The sequence below is a fragment of the Xenopus laevis genome, chromosome 7L, assembly GCF_017654675.1.
Source record: "Xenopus laevis strain J_2021 chromosome 7L, Xenopus_laevis_v10.1, whole genome shotgun sequence".
NCBI classification, from domain to species: domain Eukaryota; kingdom Metazoa; phylum Chordata; class Amphibia; order Anura; family Pipidae; genus Xenopus; species Xenopus laevis.
This window is the reverse complement of record NC_054383.1, coordinates 30,987,288-31,003,852: the sequence shown is the minus strand read 5'-3', so window position 1 is coordinate 31,003,852 and position 16,565 is coordinate 30,987,288.

Sequence of the window (16,565 nt, the reverse complement as noted above, 5' to 3'; positions counted from 1 at the left end):
AAGTCATGAATATAAGGTTATGCCTTGGAGGTGTTGGGCCCTTTGTAGCCAATCAGTAATCTAATGTTGTGATGGCTGATTCAGTAAATGCCTTTAAGAATGGCTTGGATGATTTTTTGGACAGACATAATATCAAAGGCTATTGTGATATTAAGCTCTATAGTTAGTATAGGTATGGGTATATAGAATTTAATTAAAAGTAGGGAGGGGTGTGTGTATGGATGCTGGGTTTTCATTTGGAGGGGTTGAACTTGATGGACTTTGTCTTTTTTCAACCCAATTTAAAGGGATCCTGTCATCGGAAAACATGTTTTTTTTCAAAACGCATCAGTTAATAGTGCTACTCCAGCAGAATTCTGTACTGAAATCCATTTCTCAAAAGAGCAAACAGATTTTTTTTGTATTCAATTTTGAAATCTGACATGGGGCTAAACATTTTGTCAATTTCCCAGCTGCCCCTGGTCATGTGACTTGTGCCTGCACTTTAGGAGAGAAATGCTTTCTGGCAGGCTGCTGCTTTTCCTTCTCAATGTAACTGAATGTGTCTCAGTGAGACATGGGTTTTTACTATTGAGTGCTGTTCTTAGATCTACCAGGCAGCTGTTATCTTGTGTTAGGGAGCTGCTATCTGGTTACCTTCCCATTGTTCTTTTGTTTGGCTGCTGGGGGGGAAAAAGTAGGGGGGTGATATCACTCCAACTTGCAGTACAGCAGTAAAGAGTGACTGAAGTTTATCAGAGCACAAGTCACGTGACTTGGGGCAGCTGGGAAATTGACAATATGTCTAGTCCCATGTCAGATTTCAAAATTGAATATTAAAAAATCTGTTTGCTCTTTTGAGAAATGTATTTCAGTTCAGAATTCTGCTATTAACTGATTCATTTTGAAATTTTTTTTTCCCATGACAGTATCCCTTTAACTATGTAACTAACTAACTATGTAACTAAGGGCAACCGAGTATAAGTGAATGGGCACACTAGGTAGAGCAGGGTGATGCTCAAGGCATAGTTGCACTAGAAACAATGAGCAGCCTGAGCTTTGAAGGAATCATAGTGGATAAGTTCACACCATGGCCGGATTGAGGTAGTGGGCAGCCCTAGGCCCACCACTGCTCGTCGCCCCCCTTCATTTGTGCACACATGCAATTTTTCATCATCAGGTCCAGAGCACTGGGGATTGATGCATGGGAAACTTAAAAAGCTATCATATCTCCTGCCCCTCCCCAGTGCTCAGAACTAAGGTGGACAAAGCTGGGTGGCATCCCACCCCCTAAAATTCTGCAGCCCTAGGCCAAGGACAACCAAGTTTCTGGAGTGTTATTACCCACAGACAGTGACAGGTCCCCAGCTTTATAAGTAGCACCACTAGTAGAATACCAGACTCTCTAAGCTGATGGAACAATGTATGTCCTGACAGTAGTTTGAGGTAACTGTATTAACATATGCAAAGGCTGTAGAGAAAGCTCAAGACCTGGTAGAATATTTTCTAAATACAAGAAAGTAGTCACAGATTCTGTACAACCCCTTTAAGGGAAAACATCCCTTAAGGATTACTGAAGAGTTGATGCACAGGCCTGGACTGGCAATCTGTGGATTCTGGCAAATGGCAGAGAGGCTGCTGTAAAATGCCGTAGACAGTCACTATTAGTTAGGCTAGTGGGGGCTGTTTGGGCCTATATGTACCTAAAACGTCAGAGCCTATTTTGATTCCCAGTTTAGACCTGTTGACAAATAAATGTTTTTCTGACCAAAAGTCCCCTGAAGTCACCCCTATCCAAACTGTACAGAAAATATTTATCTCCTGACGGTGACACAGCTTGTCTATATCCATTATGCAGGATGTTGGTATATTTCCAATTATAGCATCTATCAAACTGTCCATGGTCTGATGCCTGAATGCCTCCGAATCTAAATACTGGAATATTGGTTTTGAATCTCTTGTGCCGAGAAGTCCAGTTCTGTCCTGTGCCTAGCCAATGGGGCTACTTGATTGGCTGAGTAATGGGGTTCAAATGTTATTATGGTAACTAGAGTGGGAGCAAAGGGAACCAGAACAGAGCTTTTCTGAATCAGGAATACCTAAGGTGAGCAACCACTGTTGGAAATGGCTGCATGTAATTTATTAAACCTGTAACATACATAACTTCTGCTGAGTTTGGTAAAGCAGACAAAGGACTGAATTATATCTAAAACAATGTATTTTGTTTATATATATTTTGTTTAAATAAAAAACCTCGCCAGAGAAGAGGTCTTAAGTTAGAAATCAAAATTACTGAGCAGTGCCAAACAACTTGCCATCTATTGTTATATCTTCAGATGGCTGAAAAAAGCCAATCACAGAGTTTGCCCAGTGTTGGTAAATGAGCCAGGAGTTTCTTTATACTATACTGTATTGTCAGCAACTGTCTATCCTCATCCCTGGTTCTCAAGAGACATCCAGTTCAGTCTTGGAAGCTGCAGTTATTGCCTCATTGCCTATCTATATAAGTACAACAATGCACAACACACACAGCATTTTGCGGTCCCCACTTTTGGCAAATAAGCAGCTCTGTGTTCATTTGTGCCCCTTGCAGTGCCCGAGGAAGCTTGCCTTATAATGCAGGTCGCACTTCGCTGCTTGCACCAAATAACCTACCGAACTAGAATGGAACTAAGGGGTGCAAGCTACTACTTTACCTGTATGGGCCTGTGCATAATGTTACCATGTAGGAAGGTACCAGACAGCTGGAGTGGGAATTGGAATAATAATTGCATTATTTTTGAATAATAGTTAAATTGATTAAGTAACATAACAGAGGCACATTTTCACTGTTTTAGGTTAACTGGAGTAAATCAGATCCCATTCACTATCTAGTTCAGTACTGTTGCATAAAGCTGGTGTATGTGAGAGTTAGTACAGCAGTCCAAGCTGTTTATAAAAGAACTGGCCTAATGTAGGTGTGTATGTGTCCCTTCCTTAAAGGTCTAGTTCACCTTTAAGTTAACTTTTAGTATATTATAGAATGGTCAGTTCTAAGATTTTTTTTAATTGGTCTTTGTTATTTTATTTTTTATAGTTTCTGAATTATTTGCCTTTTTCTTCTGACCCTTTCCAGCTTTCAAATGGGGGTCACTGACCCCATCTAAAAACAAATGCTCTGTAACGCTACAAATTTATTATTATTGTTATATTTTTTTATTACTCATCATCCTATTCAGGCCCTCTCCCATTCACATTCCAGGCTTGTATTCAAATAAATGCAAGGTTGCCAGGATAATTTGCACCCTAACAACCAGATTGCTAAAATTACAGACTGGAGAGCTACTGAATAAAAATCTGAATAACTCAAAAGCCACAGATAATAAAAAATGAAAACCAATTGCAAACTGTCTCTGAATATCACTCTCGACATCATACTAAAAGTTAACGCAAATGTGAACAACCCCTTGAAAACTGGAGACCCCTATGGAGCTGCCAAGTTAGGATTCTATACAGGGTCCTAAAAATGTCAGTCATTGTTTTTCAAAACACCATAATACTCCTTTACCAACAACATGAAGGGATGGTGGCTTTGCTCTGCTGCAGGACAATTAAGCGACACTACAGACTCAGAGTCACTATAATTGAATCTAATTTTGTTGATATTATCCTTGAGAGCAGTCATTGGCGAGGGCCAAGTACCCTCCAGGACAGGACCTTGTGCACGTGGGGGGGATATTTGTCTGGAAAAAGATTCTTGTTAGGAACAAGCTGATACAAGGGAAATTGGATTTTTACAAAAACCATACTTTGTGCATTTGTTTTCTATTGTCTTCCATTTGATTCTGAGATGCTCTAAAATTAAAGACAACAAAGACATTACCTTAACTTCCTCCATGTCACTAATGTAATAATAAAGATAAATAAACGCAGAGAAGCTGCTTATAATAAGTATGTCCTTCCATTGGGTGAAGCTCCTCTAATCTTTAGATGTGTGCGCCATCTACTGGCAAAAGTGATGATCTCTAAATCATATACCACAAATCATAACAAATAGACAAGAAAAGCACACAAATATCAAGCGGATCTCTTTTATGTAGAAAAGATTTATAGTATGTTTCGTTTTTAGATGCAGAACAGACCACCAGTTTCAATTCTCTAGCTCCTCTTAACACTAAACTTTAAATATAATTCTATACATAGTATTTAGGCATTTGACATCTGATTGTTCCACATTGGTCAAAAGATCCAGGTTGGAGAGCTGCTGTGCACAACCTTGAAGGCCTGGATCTTTGCTGTTTTCGGGCTGCTGATACTCTGGGCTGGTACAGAAATGTCAGTATATAGAATACAGAGTTTATAACAATATTCTCTTTTTCATGGTTTAAATATCTTGTTTACAGATAATAAGAACATCTATTTATGCCTGCATTACTTCTTATATGGTCCCTGTTATGTGACGTTAAACCAAGCCATATATACATATATATATATATATATATATATAAAACAAATCAGGAAGGCATGAGTGCACACTGGGATTTACTTAAAAATATGATGTTTAAGTTACATTAACAACCTGTTTTAATGTAACTTAATAAACATCATGATTTGCTATGCTTTTGCTTATATGAGTGGCACCTGGGTGTCTTGCTGATTCCAGTGGAGTGTGGATTACCAAGGATTTTTTGTGTGTGTGTGTGTGTGCGCGCGCGCCTTAACCTTTGAACAGATGTTTCAAACTCTCTGAGGCTCTGCAAAATTAAAGGTACTTCACAAAATGGCCAGCTGAATATTGTACCAGAATATAAATGTCTACATCATACTGAAATTTGATGAATTTGATGAGAGTGAATGATAAAACCACAATCCCAAATCTTACAGAAAATTTAGACCTAAATAAATTAAAAAACACTTTGTGTCACACTCACACCACTGGTTGAATTAGCACATGTTTATACATGTGAGCAGTAACGCCACGCCAAGGCTTCAACCCTGTTACCGGCACGCCGGGTGTAACGCCTCACACAAGACAAACGTGACAAACAAAGACAACAAACGAGGTTTTAACTGCACGTGTCTATGACGTCCCACCCTTTGCTCATTTGACTAAAACTAAACTTAAACCAGGACAAGGTAAAAAAAACCCCATCTTACTTCAGACAGGGAAAAAACCCTTGACCTGGATTTCTACTGAAATGATCAGAACTATATACAAAACTAACAGGGTATAGGATCTATAGACATGATGTGCAGGAAGACGAAGCAGTCTGAGATCTTACCATCTGCTTGCCTTCTCGTTACACCCTTATCCTTTCATATCTCACATTCACTCACCATTCACTCACATATATATACCCACCTAATACTTACCCGCCATGCACCAGATGAGTGACTGCGCCTGATGTTACCAAGGAAGGAAATGCAGATGATAATACGGCCTTTGTGCAGCAGGTGGAGCTGATGTTGAATCCACAGATATTCCCACTGTCCTCTGATCTTATGTACCTATGCTAGATGGAACAGCATGTTATTATGACTGGCTGGATCACACACACTCGCATACTCACTTACTCCAGCCAGGAGGAACTTAGGAATGAAAAGCCAGAGATAATTTTATTGTCCCCTGATGTGGCTTCATCTTCCTGGGACCCGAGGAACGACAGCTTTCCCTCATACTGCTTCAAGAGCTTTTCTGATGGCTGAATGAAAGGAAAAACAATTTTTTTTTTAAAAAAAAAACTTGTTTTTTATACTTGTTTTTTATTTCATGACAATGCAAAACTTTAAAAATTTAACAAGAAAAAAAATGAAATAAAGGATTTCAAGACTTGTCTTACATTACATTGCTTTTTGTTGTTCTTTCTTGTATGCACATCAGGTATTGAGAATTCAGTACATCAACAGATACACATAAGCTTTATTGCTATTATGATTTTTAATAACTTTTACTGCTCGGCGGGTGCCGATTCCAGCGTCTCTATCCAAGGTCCCCATATTGCCAGGAACTTGTCCGGACAACCTCTGGCCAAATATACCACTTTCTGTAAGGGGAGTACTTCATTAATTAGTTGTTTCCACCTGTTCAGAGTGGGGGGCCTAGTATCTTTCCAAGTTAACAGTATAGCTTTTCTTGCATAATAAAGCATTTGGAGGTAGAATAACCTCTGACAAGGGGGAAGAGTTAAAGGTTCAGTATGGCCCATCAAGCATAGCTCAGGGGAAAGTATGTTCGGAAGATCGAACCTCGACTGGATAAAGTCCAAGATTTTACGCCAGTATCTTTGCATGAGGGGACACTCCCAGAACACATGAATATACGTGCCTATCTCTACCCCACATTTATAACAGGTGTCCGGAGTACCCAGGTAGATCTTGGCTAATCTGTGGGGGGTAAGGTAGATTCTATGCAAAAATTTGATCTGTATTAACCTGTCTCTGTTTGAAATCGTTAATTCAGGTATTTGCTCTATAACCCCCTTCCATACTTCCCCCTCCATTGCTGGGATTCCGCCCACCCATTTTACTCTTAAACTATCTAAGTGGGAGCCTGTTGAATTTAGGAGTATGGTGTAGATCCAAGTGATTACATTTTTTAATTCAGGCTACCTAAGGTAGCATTCCAGTGTGGATTGTGTTTGGTCCAGTGGTCTGGACTGGAAATGAGTCTGGAAGGCATGTCTCATCTGTATATATCTAAAAATCACACGGGATGGCAAATTATATTCTGTTTTCAGTGCATGAAAAGATTTTAGCTGCCCATCTGCTACTATTTGTGATAGATATTTTATCCCCTGGGAAGCCCATAACCCAGAATCGGGTATTTTTTGGAGGTACTGCAGTTTAGGGTTCACCCACAGGTCTCGGGTCGGGGGTATCAGTGATTAGGTATAGATCAAAAATTCTCATCACTGGTTCCATTTGGCCAGTGTGCGGGAAAACTGAACGCTGGCAGTGAGCATACACTAGTTGGGATGCATGGTAGTATATTAAAAGATTCGCCAGTGCCAGTTCTCCTTTGGTTGTTGGGGATTGCAAAGCCGCTAGGCTAATACGAGGGGACCGATTCGCCCAAATAAAGGCGCACGTTGTCTTATCAATTTTTTTTAACTAGCTTTGCGGATTATACACCGGAGCATTGTGTAGTTTGTAAAGAAACTTTGGTAGAAAGATCATCTTAACCAAGTTTGCCCTTCCTACCAGTGTGAGGGGGAGACCTGATTTTCATGGCTTAAATAAAACTTCATAAATCATGTACTTACTTCACTTGGCTGGAGAGGGGGCTCTGCTCCTTGTTCTTCCAGCCCCACCCAATCGATGGACTCAAAGAATTGGTGGCACCTGATGTCCCTTTTAGCGCCGAGCCGTCGTCTTGGATTCTTTCTAAGGAGCTAAAGGTTCAAAAAGCAATTATTTTAATACTGCAGATTGTATACTCACTAAATGCCCATCAATAAATACACTGCAAATGATCCATAGGTTTGCAGGATAGTTATTCACATTGCTGATAGGTTAGTTAGAATTAAAATACCAACAGTCATTGAGTCTGGGACAGGCTTTTATGATACATTACGGAACATGTGGCTTTAGAAAGTAACATAAAATTCTTGTGGCTGAATCTTGTTGTTATATAACCCTTTTAAAAGGTTTACTAAGGCAATGCAGTAAAAATTAGGCATAAATAATAGTGGTATAGCATAGTATACTATAGTGTTACTATACTATCCCACTGTTGCTACCCACCTTTTCCAGAAGATTTATTAGATCGTCATCCAGCCATTCAGGTATTACAGGCTCATCCAAGGTGATCGATTCAATGAGTCTTTCTCTGTCGTCGCTGTAAAACGGGGTCTCTCCAGTGGCCAAGTCGCAGATGGTGATCCCAAGTGACCACCAGTCGACTGCTGCATTATATGGCAATCCTTGTAGGATCTTGAACAGAAAGGTTATAACTTAAGAGCAAAATTCCATCTTCTACATATGTTTACTAGGATTGTGTTTACAACAGTAGTCAATATATTTAGCTGACCATTGTGTGCAATGAGAAATACACGTGACCCAATAAGAGCTGCAGGAATAGAAACACATAAAATAAGCTGTATTGCCACATACAGTATAGATGATGCCTGTCGCAACTTGGGTGGTGTAAAGCTGAGCTAGTAATATCTTTTATCATGTAAATAACTAAAATGTGTGATTAATACAGCTATGAATACAAACATACATGCATGATAAAAATCAATCTAAATAAAGCCAAACATGCTTATTTGTATAACAAGTATGTATATATGTCTTTGATAGACATGAGCTAGATACAGGTCTGTTGTCCTTGCCATATTCTCCTTTACCTCTTGTTTTTAATTGTTTTTTTACTATAAATAAACTAGAATTCCATGTCTTACCTCCGGGGCCATGTATGACAGAGTTCCGACCCGGCCAGTGATGGTATCATCTTTGTAGACATTTTGTACAGCCAGGCCGAAGTCTGAGATCTTAGCATGGCCTTTGTGATCCAATAGGATGTTGAGGGGTTTGATGTCTCTGTAATAAAGAGATTAAAGGAGTTACACAGAAGAAGACAAGGGATGTTGATTTGCAGAACAACCTGAGTGTGGCCTCTGCTGTAGAATGTTACAAAGATGAAGAAATCTATACTGACCGATGGATGATCCCCTTGCTGTGCAGAAATTGTAGGCCACATATAATCTCTGCTGAATAGAACCTTTTAAATAAGGAAACAGTGGTTGATTCCAGAAAGAATACTCTATAATACGTAAACATTAATTTAAGAAAATAAATAAATAATTGACTACTGAATCTGAATATGATGTTTCCTAGTTTTAAAATGTCCATATGATATTATTCCATCCTTCCTATAACATGACTTTTCTAAACACTTTAAGGGGCCTTACACACGGGCGGTTTTACCTGCAGTCCCCTGCATTGTGCTTTCTTCCGTTCAGCCGTAGGGGAGCGCAGGAGTAGACACAGACAATTATTGTGAAGGGGGCTGTACACAGATGCATGTATGCGCCGAATGCAGATGAAATGCAACATGCTGCATCCCACCTGCGTTTGCCGCTTACATGCGTCTGTGTGAGTACAGCCCCCTTCAAAATAATTGACTGTGTCTACTCCTGTGCGCCCCTATGGCTAAACGGAATAAAGCGCAACGCAGGGGAGCGCAAGTAAAACCGGCCTTGTGTAAGGGCACTAAAGGAAAGTGTTATTAATGTTATGGTTTAAAACATAGCTATATCTGCCTTGGGTTCTTATCAAGATAGTACAAATCAGATGTGTCTTTTTTGAAGAAGAGTTGACTAGCAAATTCTGTCTCTTTATTGGTTATTAGCCAAGTTGAAAACTTTAGGCCATTTATTCCATTACCCTCATAGGTTTAGTTGGTATAAAATTATTTCTTAGTTATATACATGTCACTTACTGGACTCTCCCCCTTTCGAGCCATCCGTTGTCCAACTCGTCTTCCAGGCTTCCCCCACTCAGGTATTCCATAACATAGAGGGCATGCCGCTGGTCACACAGACAAAAGACACATATAAGTTGGTAAACAGAAGCATAAAATCAAATAGGAGTCTAGGAGCAAGGGGGCAAATTTACTAAAGGGGAAGTGACTAACACTGGCGTAAATTCACTAGTGAAGGAGATAGACTCTAGCGCTACTTCTCACTCTAATGCCAGGTGATTTTTCACTCTGGCCAATGGACGTAACTACACAATTCACTAAGATGCGGATTCTACTGAACGTTACCTCTTGCGCCAGACTTGCCTTCACTACCTCAGACCACGAAAAGTGCAATAGAGTAGATAGGAGTTCATCAAAAAAAGTTTAAAAAATTTCTAAGTCCCAAAAATGCTGGCGTCTTTTACTTTTTACGGGGTGATAGGCTGAAAAAGATCGTAATTTTTTTTGGGTTCCCTCCTTCCCCCCTACATTTCCTAACATATGGCACCTAAACTATACAGTGGGCACATGTGTAGGGCAATATAACAACTCTATTTTATTTTATCAAGGTTCTCTGGCCTTGTGTAGTGTAATGTAATGACTGCAACATATACGTCTATTGTACTTTAACTTGCTAATGCTAATTAGGCATCGCTAGCGTAACTTTGAACTGCTTATCGTATTATCGCTAGCGCAACTTCGCAAGTGTTCGGAACGCTGGACGCAACTTCAGATTTTCGTGAATTTGTGTTGTCCTGACGAATCTAATCCTGGCGAAGTGTTGCGATGTCAGCGAAGCCGTCGCTGGCGCAATTTCGGAGGTAATTCAATTTGCCCCAAGGAGTCTTCTGGGTTTTATCACTAAAAATAACTAATTGCTGTACATGTTACACAAAATGAATAACATATATAATATGAATATTTTGCATCAGTTCATTAATATTGTGGGTAGTTGATGGGTACCCTGGCTGGACACATTGACTGGCACCAACCAGGATATAGTTTGGCACATTGGGATAGTTTGGCAGACCAGCCCAACATTATAAAGAAAGAATTGTTCAGTGTACCTTCCTAAAAAAGCAATACGTTTTCCGAACGAAAGAGGTGTGATTACCAAAATAATGTGTTATAGAAATGAAAAGAAGTAAAACCCCTCTCTATTCAATTGACCACCAATTAAAGAAAATTCAAGTATTAGTGCAGCAGTGTCAGAGTTTATTAACAGTTTCGTTAACGGTTACTAACCCAGTGTTGCTTCAATTATTGGGCAGCCATTGCTGGGTTACCCAATAAAGTGCTATGTGCTAGGTGCTAATAATTCATTAGCAATTAAAAATCATGTAACAGGATTGATTAATATTGTGCTATAAAGTGCTAGTGCTTCAAATGAAATTAAGAAGTTAACTTAAATAACCAGGATTAAATTGACCCAGGTGAGATTAAAGTTAATTCATTATTATATATCACATATTAAAATCCATTCATTATAGAAGATTGTAAATAACTGATTAACTGTTAAAAAGTAAACTTTACTAAATTCATTAAAATTGCTGCAAATCAATTAAGGTAATCTTTGAAGACTGCATAAAAATTGGTGAGTAATAATTAATCCATACACCCCCGTTAAAGTTATAGGGTGTTAAAAAACGTTTGCATAAAATTATTCAAAGGAGACCAGCATTGAAAGAGAAAGGAGGAATAGGAAAATTGTTAGAGGTGGAGAAGTCCCAAGTTCTAGCTGCCTGTATTTTTCTAAGTCTGGGACCCCACACGGAGGAGAAAGTAGGTCACTGGGGACTGTAGTCTCAATTTTACCTTGCTATCTTATAATTCGGAGAGCTAATCTTCCCTATAAAACTACAAATCCCACAGTGCCATTGGATAACAGGTAAGATTATAAAAGAAGAATCAATGCGGTCGCAAAGGTTTAAAATCAATAGGAAATTATTTTGCAATAGTAAAAATAAGGAAAGCGCCCAGGAGACTTCACAAAAAGCGCTTCCCAGTGTGCCACACTTTAGCTCTCCGAATTATAAGATAGCAAGGTAAAATTGAGACTACAGTCCCCAGTGACCTACTTTCTCCTCCGTGTGGGGTCCCAGACTTAGAAAAATACAGGCAGCTAGAACTTGGGACTTCTCCACCTCTAACAATTTTCCTATTCCTCCTTTCTCTTCAATGCTGGTCTCCTTTGAATAATTTTATGCAAACGTTTTTTAACACCCTATAACTTTAACGGGGGTGTATGGATTAATTATTACTCACCAATTTTTATGCAGTCTTCAAAGATTACCTTAATTGATTTGCAGCAATTTTAATGAATTTAGTAAAGTTTACTTTTTAACAGTTAATCAGTTATTTACAATCTTCTATAATGAATGGATTTTAATGTGTGATATATAATAATGAATTAACTTTAATCTCACCTGGGTCAATTTAATCCTGGTTATTTAAGTTAACTTCTTAATTTCATTTGAAGCACTAGCACTTTATAGCACAATATTAATCAATCCTGTTACATGATTTTTAATTGCTAATGAATTATTAGCACCTAGCACATAGCACTTTATTGGGTAACCCAGCAATGGCTGCCCAATAATTGAAGCAACACTGGGTTAGTAACCGTTAACGAAACTGTTAATAAACTCTGACACTGCTGCACTAATACTTGAATTTTCTTTAATTGGTGGTCAATTGAATAGAGAGGGGTTTTACTTCTTTTCATTTCTATAAGACCAGCCCAACATGTGTGGGACTGAATGAAATTCTGAGTCAGTGCTGTACCTGGGTTTGAAAAGCAGCATAGCCTTGGCAAAGGAATTGACAGTCCCTTGAGATTTTTAGGACCTGTGCCTCGGTGACAATGCTGTCATATTCTGACTCTGTCTTTCTGATGTACTTCAGAGCCACGTGTGTCTTCCTGTCTTTTAACTTGGCCAGCATTACCTGAGAAAGGCAAGAAAAGAGTCAATATATACTGAATTTAGAACACTTATAAAAAACCCATTTATATATTTTGTTTCTTGTGTACATTATACCAGATTCAATTAGTAATAAAAAGATTTATTATGCGAAAATATATAGGCAAAATTACATTAAACATTTCAAACCATGAGATAACTTTTTCTCACTGAGTTTAATCTGGCCCATTATTAGAAATAGTCTACAGAGCATTCATTCCATTTGGTTCCCACCACATTTAGGATTTAGAAACTACAAAATAGAGCTGCACCTAATGGAAACCAAGCACTTACTTTGCCAAATCCTCCTGTTCCCAGCATAGAGAAGATGTCATAGCTGGTGACACTGAGTGGGTCAAGCCTTGAAGACTGAGCTGGTGTGACGGTTTTGGCATCTCCTAGTGAAGAAAAGAGATTATTTAAAACATGTAATAATATAGTTAATAAATCGCTACTAGAATTCTTTATATACTATATATAATATTTGCTTCTACCATACACTTAAAACACCTTAAAATCTGTCTGTTTATTTGCCTTATATAAAATTAAGCTTGAGCCCAATGTTATTAATAGGGAAAAAGCATAAAAATATAGGCAGGCCAGAATTTTTTTCAAGAAAAGTTGGCAACCCTAGTCTTGAATGAAGGACCCCCCCCACCCCCCACTGTTGCACCTGCCTCTTCTGCCAACCCCTAGTTCCAGCCGTGATATGAGCAAATCATTAATTTGACTTCTTTTACAAGCCCCTCTTTTCCTTCTGAGGCCCTATACAAATGTAACATGAGGGCCATTGGCCCTATAGATATGAATCAGGTGCAGGCTCATGAAATTGCATGTCTTCTGAAAAAGTTTTTTAAAAAAAACAGTTGGATTATTTTGCCACCAATATTAGCAATATTATGCAGCTTATTTAGCACCATATACTGATTTATTATTAAATAGGAAAGGGAACTCATTTAATAAAATAATAAATATTTGCTAAAAATTTACTCTATGGGAGATGCTTTCTGTAATTCTGAGGCATCCAAATAATGTAGCCTGAAGTTATATATGCACTTTTGTAGGTTAAATGATATGTGAAACCTCGTCCTTGCATCATATATATGGGCGACAATAATGTTTTAGGCACATGGAGCACAGGGTCTAGAAGTAACAAATCAAATAGCAACATAGAAATGGCATTTCTTCTGGGACCCAGGGCTTTTGGGTCACTTTGTACAGAGCCGGCCATTTCTCAGCACAGATTCCTCATTTCTGCCCTGTGTCACATGCTGCTGGTCACATGGCTCACAGGTCACATGCACAATGCAGGAAGTGTTTTCTGTGAGAAGTGATCAGAGGACTTGATGGGAGATGTAAGGAGGCAGGTAGGGAAGTTACATGTCTGTGCTCTCCTAGGTACCACTGACTTATAGCATTGGCTGGGGGCTGTTGCTCTCTATTGCACACATATGACTTGCATACAGTACAGGGTCTGTTACACACGTTACAAAGGGGATTGAACCATTGCAGACATGTAGGGGGGAAGCTCCACTGCACTGAAGGATCTAACTGTTGGGAGGGAGTCCTATATTTTATTTCTCACTTGTTACTAATTCATGTTCAGTCTGGTCCAAGTCACTCCATTACGTTAAAGAGACAGTCCTTCCAATGACAGAATCAGTATGATTATCCATGCTACACTAGAAGTGCAATATATGTTATTTTATATGCAGCTCCCTGTATTGTGTGTGATCTGCTGTAGGTAAAGGTGGCCATATACAGGCAGATTTAAACTGCAGATTCAGGTATTTTAGACCAATTCAGCCATTTATCAGCTCATGTATGGGGCCAAAAATTATCCAGATATCAATTGGGCAGGTTTTGATTTTTGCGATTGAGGACCACATTGGCTAGTTGATGAGTTCCTTGTCCTATCGGTGCCTATTCCCGTTCTTGTAATAGGATTGTTTGGCCCTATGGCCGAACGATCAGATTAGTCCGATAACGCCCTGCCTTTGGTGGGCATATCTGGGAAAGATCCGCTTGTTTAAATCAGCGCAAATATGGAAATAAGTGTTGCAATATTTGTGTGACAGTCAAATATATTACAGATCATTTAAGCACACACATGTGGTATGTGGATGGAGTCTACAGTGGATTTCAGCATGCATAGCTTTTTATTATTCAGCAAGGGATTCTGGGAGTTGTAGTTTGCAGCAAATTAATGCCCTGCCTTAGGGTAGGACTACATGGACTTTTTCGTTGCGATCGGGCGCGATGCGACAAAATGCCTGCTACAAGTCGCATGCGACAAAAATAAGGTAAGTGAATGCATTGTCGCATGGTGTCGCAGCATTGATCTGACGCAACACGACTGTCGGATGCAGACACAGCTCGCAGCCGGTGTTTTGTCGCATCGTGTCGGATCGCGGCGAAACATCCATGTAGTCCTACCCTTAGGCTTTGTGTTTTTATACTGCAGTCAATGTTGTTCTGTGTGACAGTGTGTGCCAGGCCTCGCATCATTATTAGTGTTATATTGTTACGGAAGGTGAAGCAGAAAGCTGCGGCGGGATTATTATTAGTGTATGTGGCCAGCACAGTGTCATAGGAAATCAGAGGCCAAATAAAAACACATACCAACAAAATAAAATGTATAAAGGTATATAGGTTTCCTTTGAAAAGGGGACTTAACTTGTTTAGATAAAAATTGTTTGTGTATCTGAGAGCAGATAATGTTATTTATTCCTTTCCAAGCATTTCAGCTCTGGTTTATGCTCCAACCGCAACAATATTTTCTGTACCTTGACTATACATTGAGTATTACTGGAATTATGCACAAACAGGGTTGTTACTTGCTAACCCAAAGTAACCAATCAGCTCTTTACTCTTCCTGGTCAAATACAGGTATAGGATCCCTTATCCGGAAACCCGATATCCAGAAATCTCCGAATTATAGAATGGTTGCCTCCCATAGACTCCATTTTATCCAAATAATCCAAATTTTTAAAAATGATTTCCTTTTTCTATGTAATAAGAAAACAGTAGCTTGTACTTGATCCCAACTAAGATATAATTAATCCTTATTGGAAGCAAAACCAGCCTATTGGGTTTATTTAGGGAGATTTAGGTGCCTGGCGACTAATTGCCTCGACTTTGCGGCGACCAATCTCCCAGGAACGCCTTCCATCTCTCTGTGCCTGGCTAAAATGAAAAATCACACGTGGCGATTCGTTTTCAGAAGTCGCCCGAAGTTTCCTCATGAGGCAACTTCGGAAAACGAATTGCTGCGTGTGATTAGTGCCGGGGATTTTTCATTTTAGCCAGCGCAGAGTGAGGGAAGGCGTTCGGGAGATTAGTCGCAGCAAAGTCGCGGTAATTAGTCACCAGGCGACTAAATCTCCCCGAATCGCCCAGTGTGCCCTTACCCTAAATGTGATACTTCTCACTTTTAGATTGAAATAATGATATAGGATAACTAAATACTGACAAAGTAGTAGACATGCTGTATCTTATGGAGTTATAGTCCCCCCCCCCATAGCAGCCAATGATCGTTATGATCAGTGAATCTGAGATAATCCCTCTATTGGTAAAAAGCTATATATTTTAGGAAATATCTTTTTGTGAGAAAAATTTATAATACTGTTGTATGGTTCTTCAATTAGCCTTCTTCAGATGCCGACTGAAACATTCCAACGTTTACGCTGAACAGAAGATGAATGAATGAAAATAAGCTATGAGGCCATCACTGGGACACTAAGCATAAAACGTAAGTAGTAGGGAGAAATGAGAAGCTGCTGTAATTGCTGGACTTGAAATACACACTGTAATGCCCTTTTTCCTAACCTGGATTCCCTAAGGGTAAGGCCAGATGAGGAGATTCGGGGAGATTTTGTCGCCTGGCGACTTATCACCACGTCTTTGGCAGTTCGGGGAGATAGTCGTGCAAAAGACATGGCGATAAGTCGCCAGGCGACAAAATTTCCACGAATCTCCTTGTCTGGCCTTACCCAAAATGTTGCTGGACTGCAGCTGTCAGCAAGATAATATATTGGAGGATTCTAGTTGTAGTGAGTGATCACTAGGATAATGTATATATCAAGGTTCATTACCAGTGTGGAGAGTAATTTACCATTAATAATTAATTAGGGAGTGATTGCCTTTTGTCCAGGGAAATCTGAAAACTGTGATTGTAGATAAAG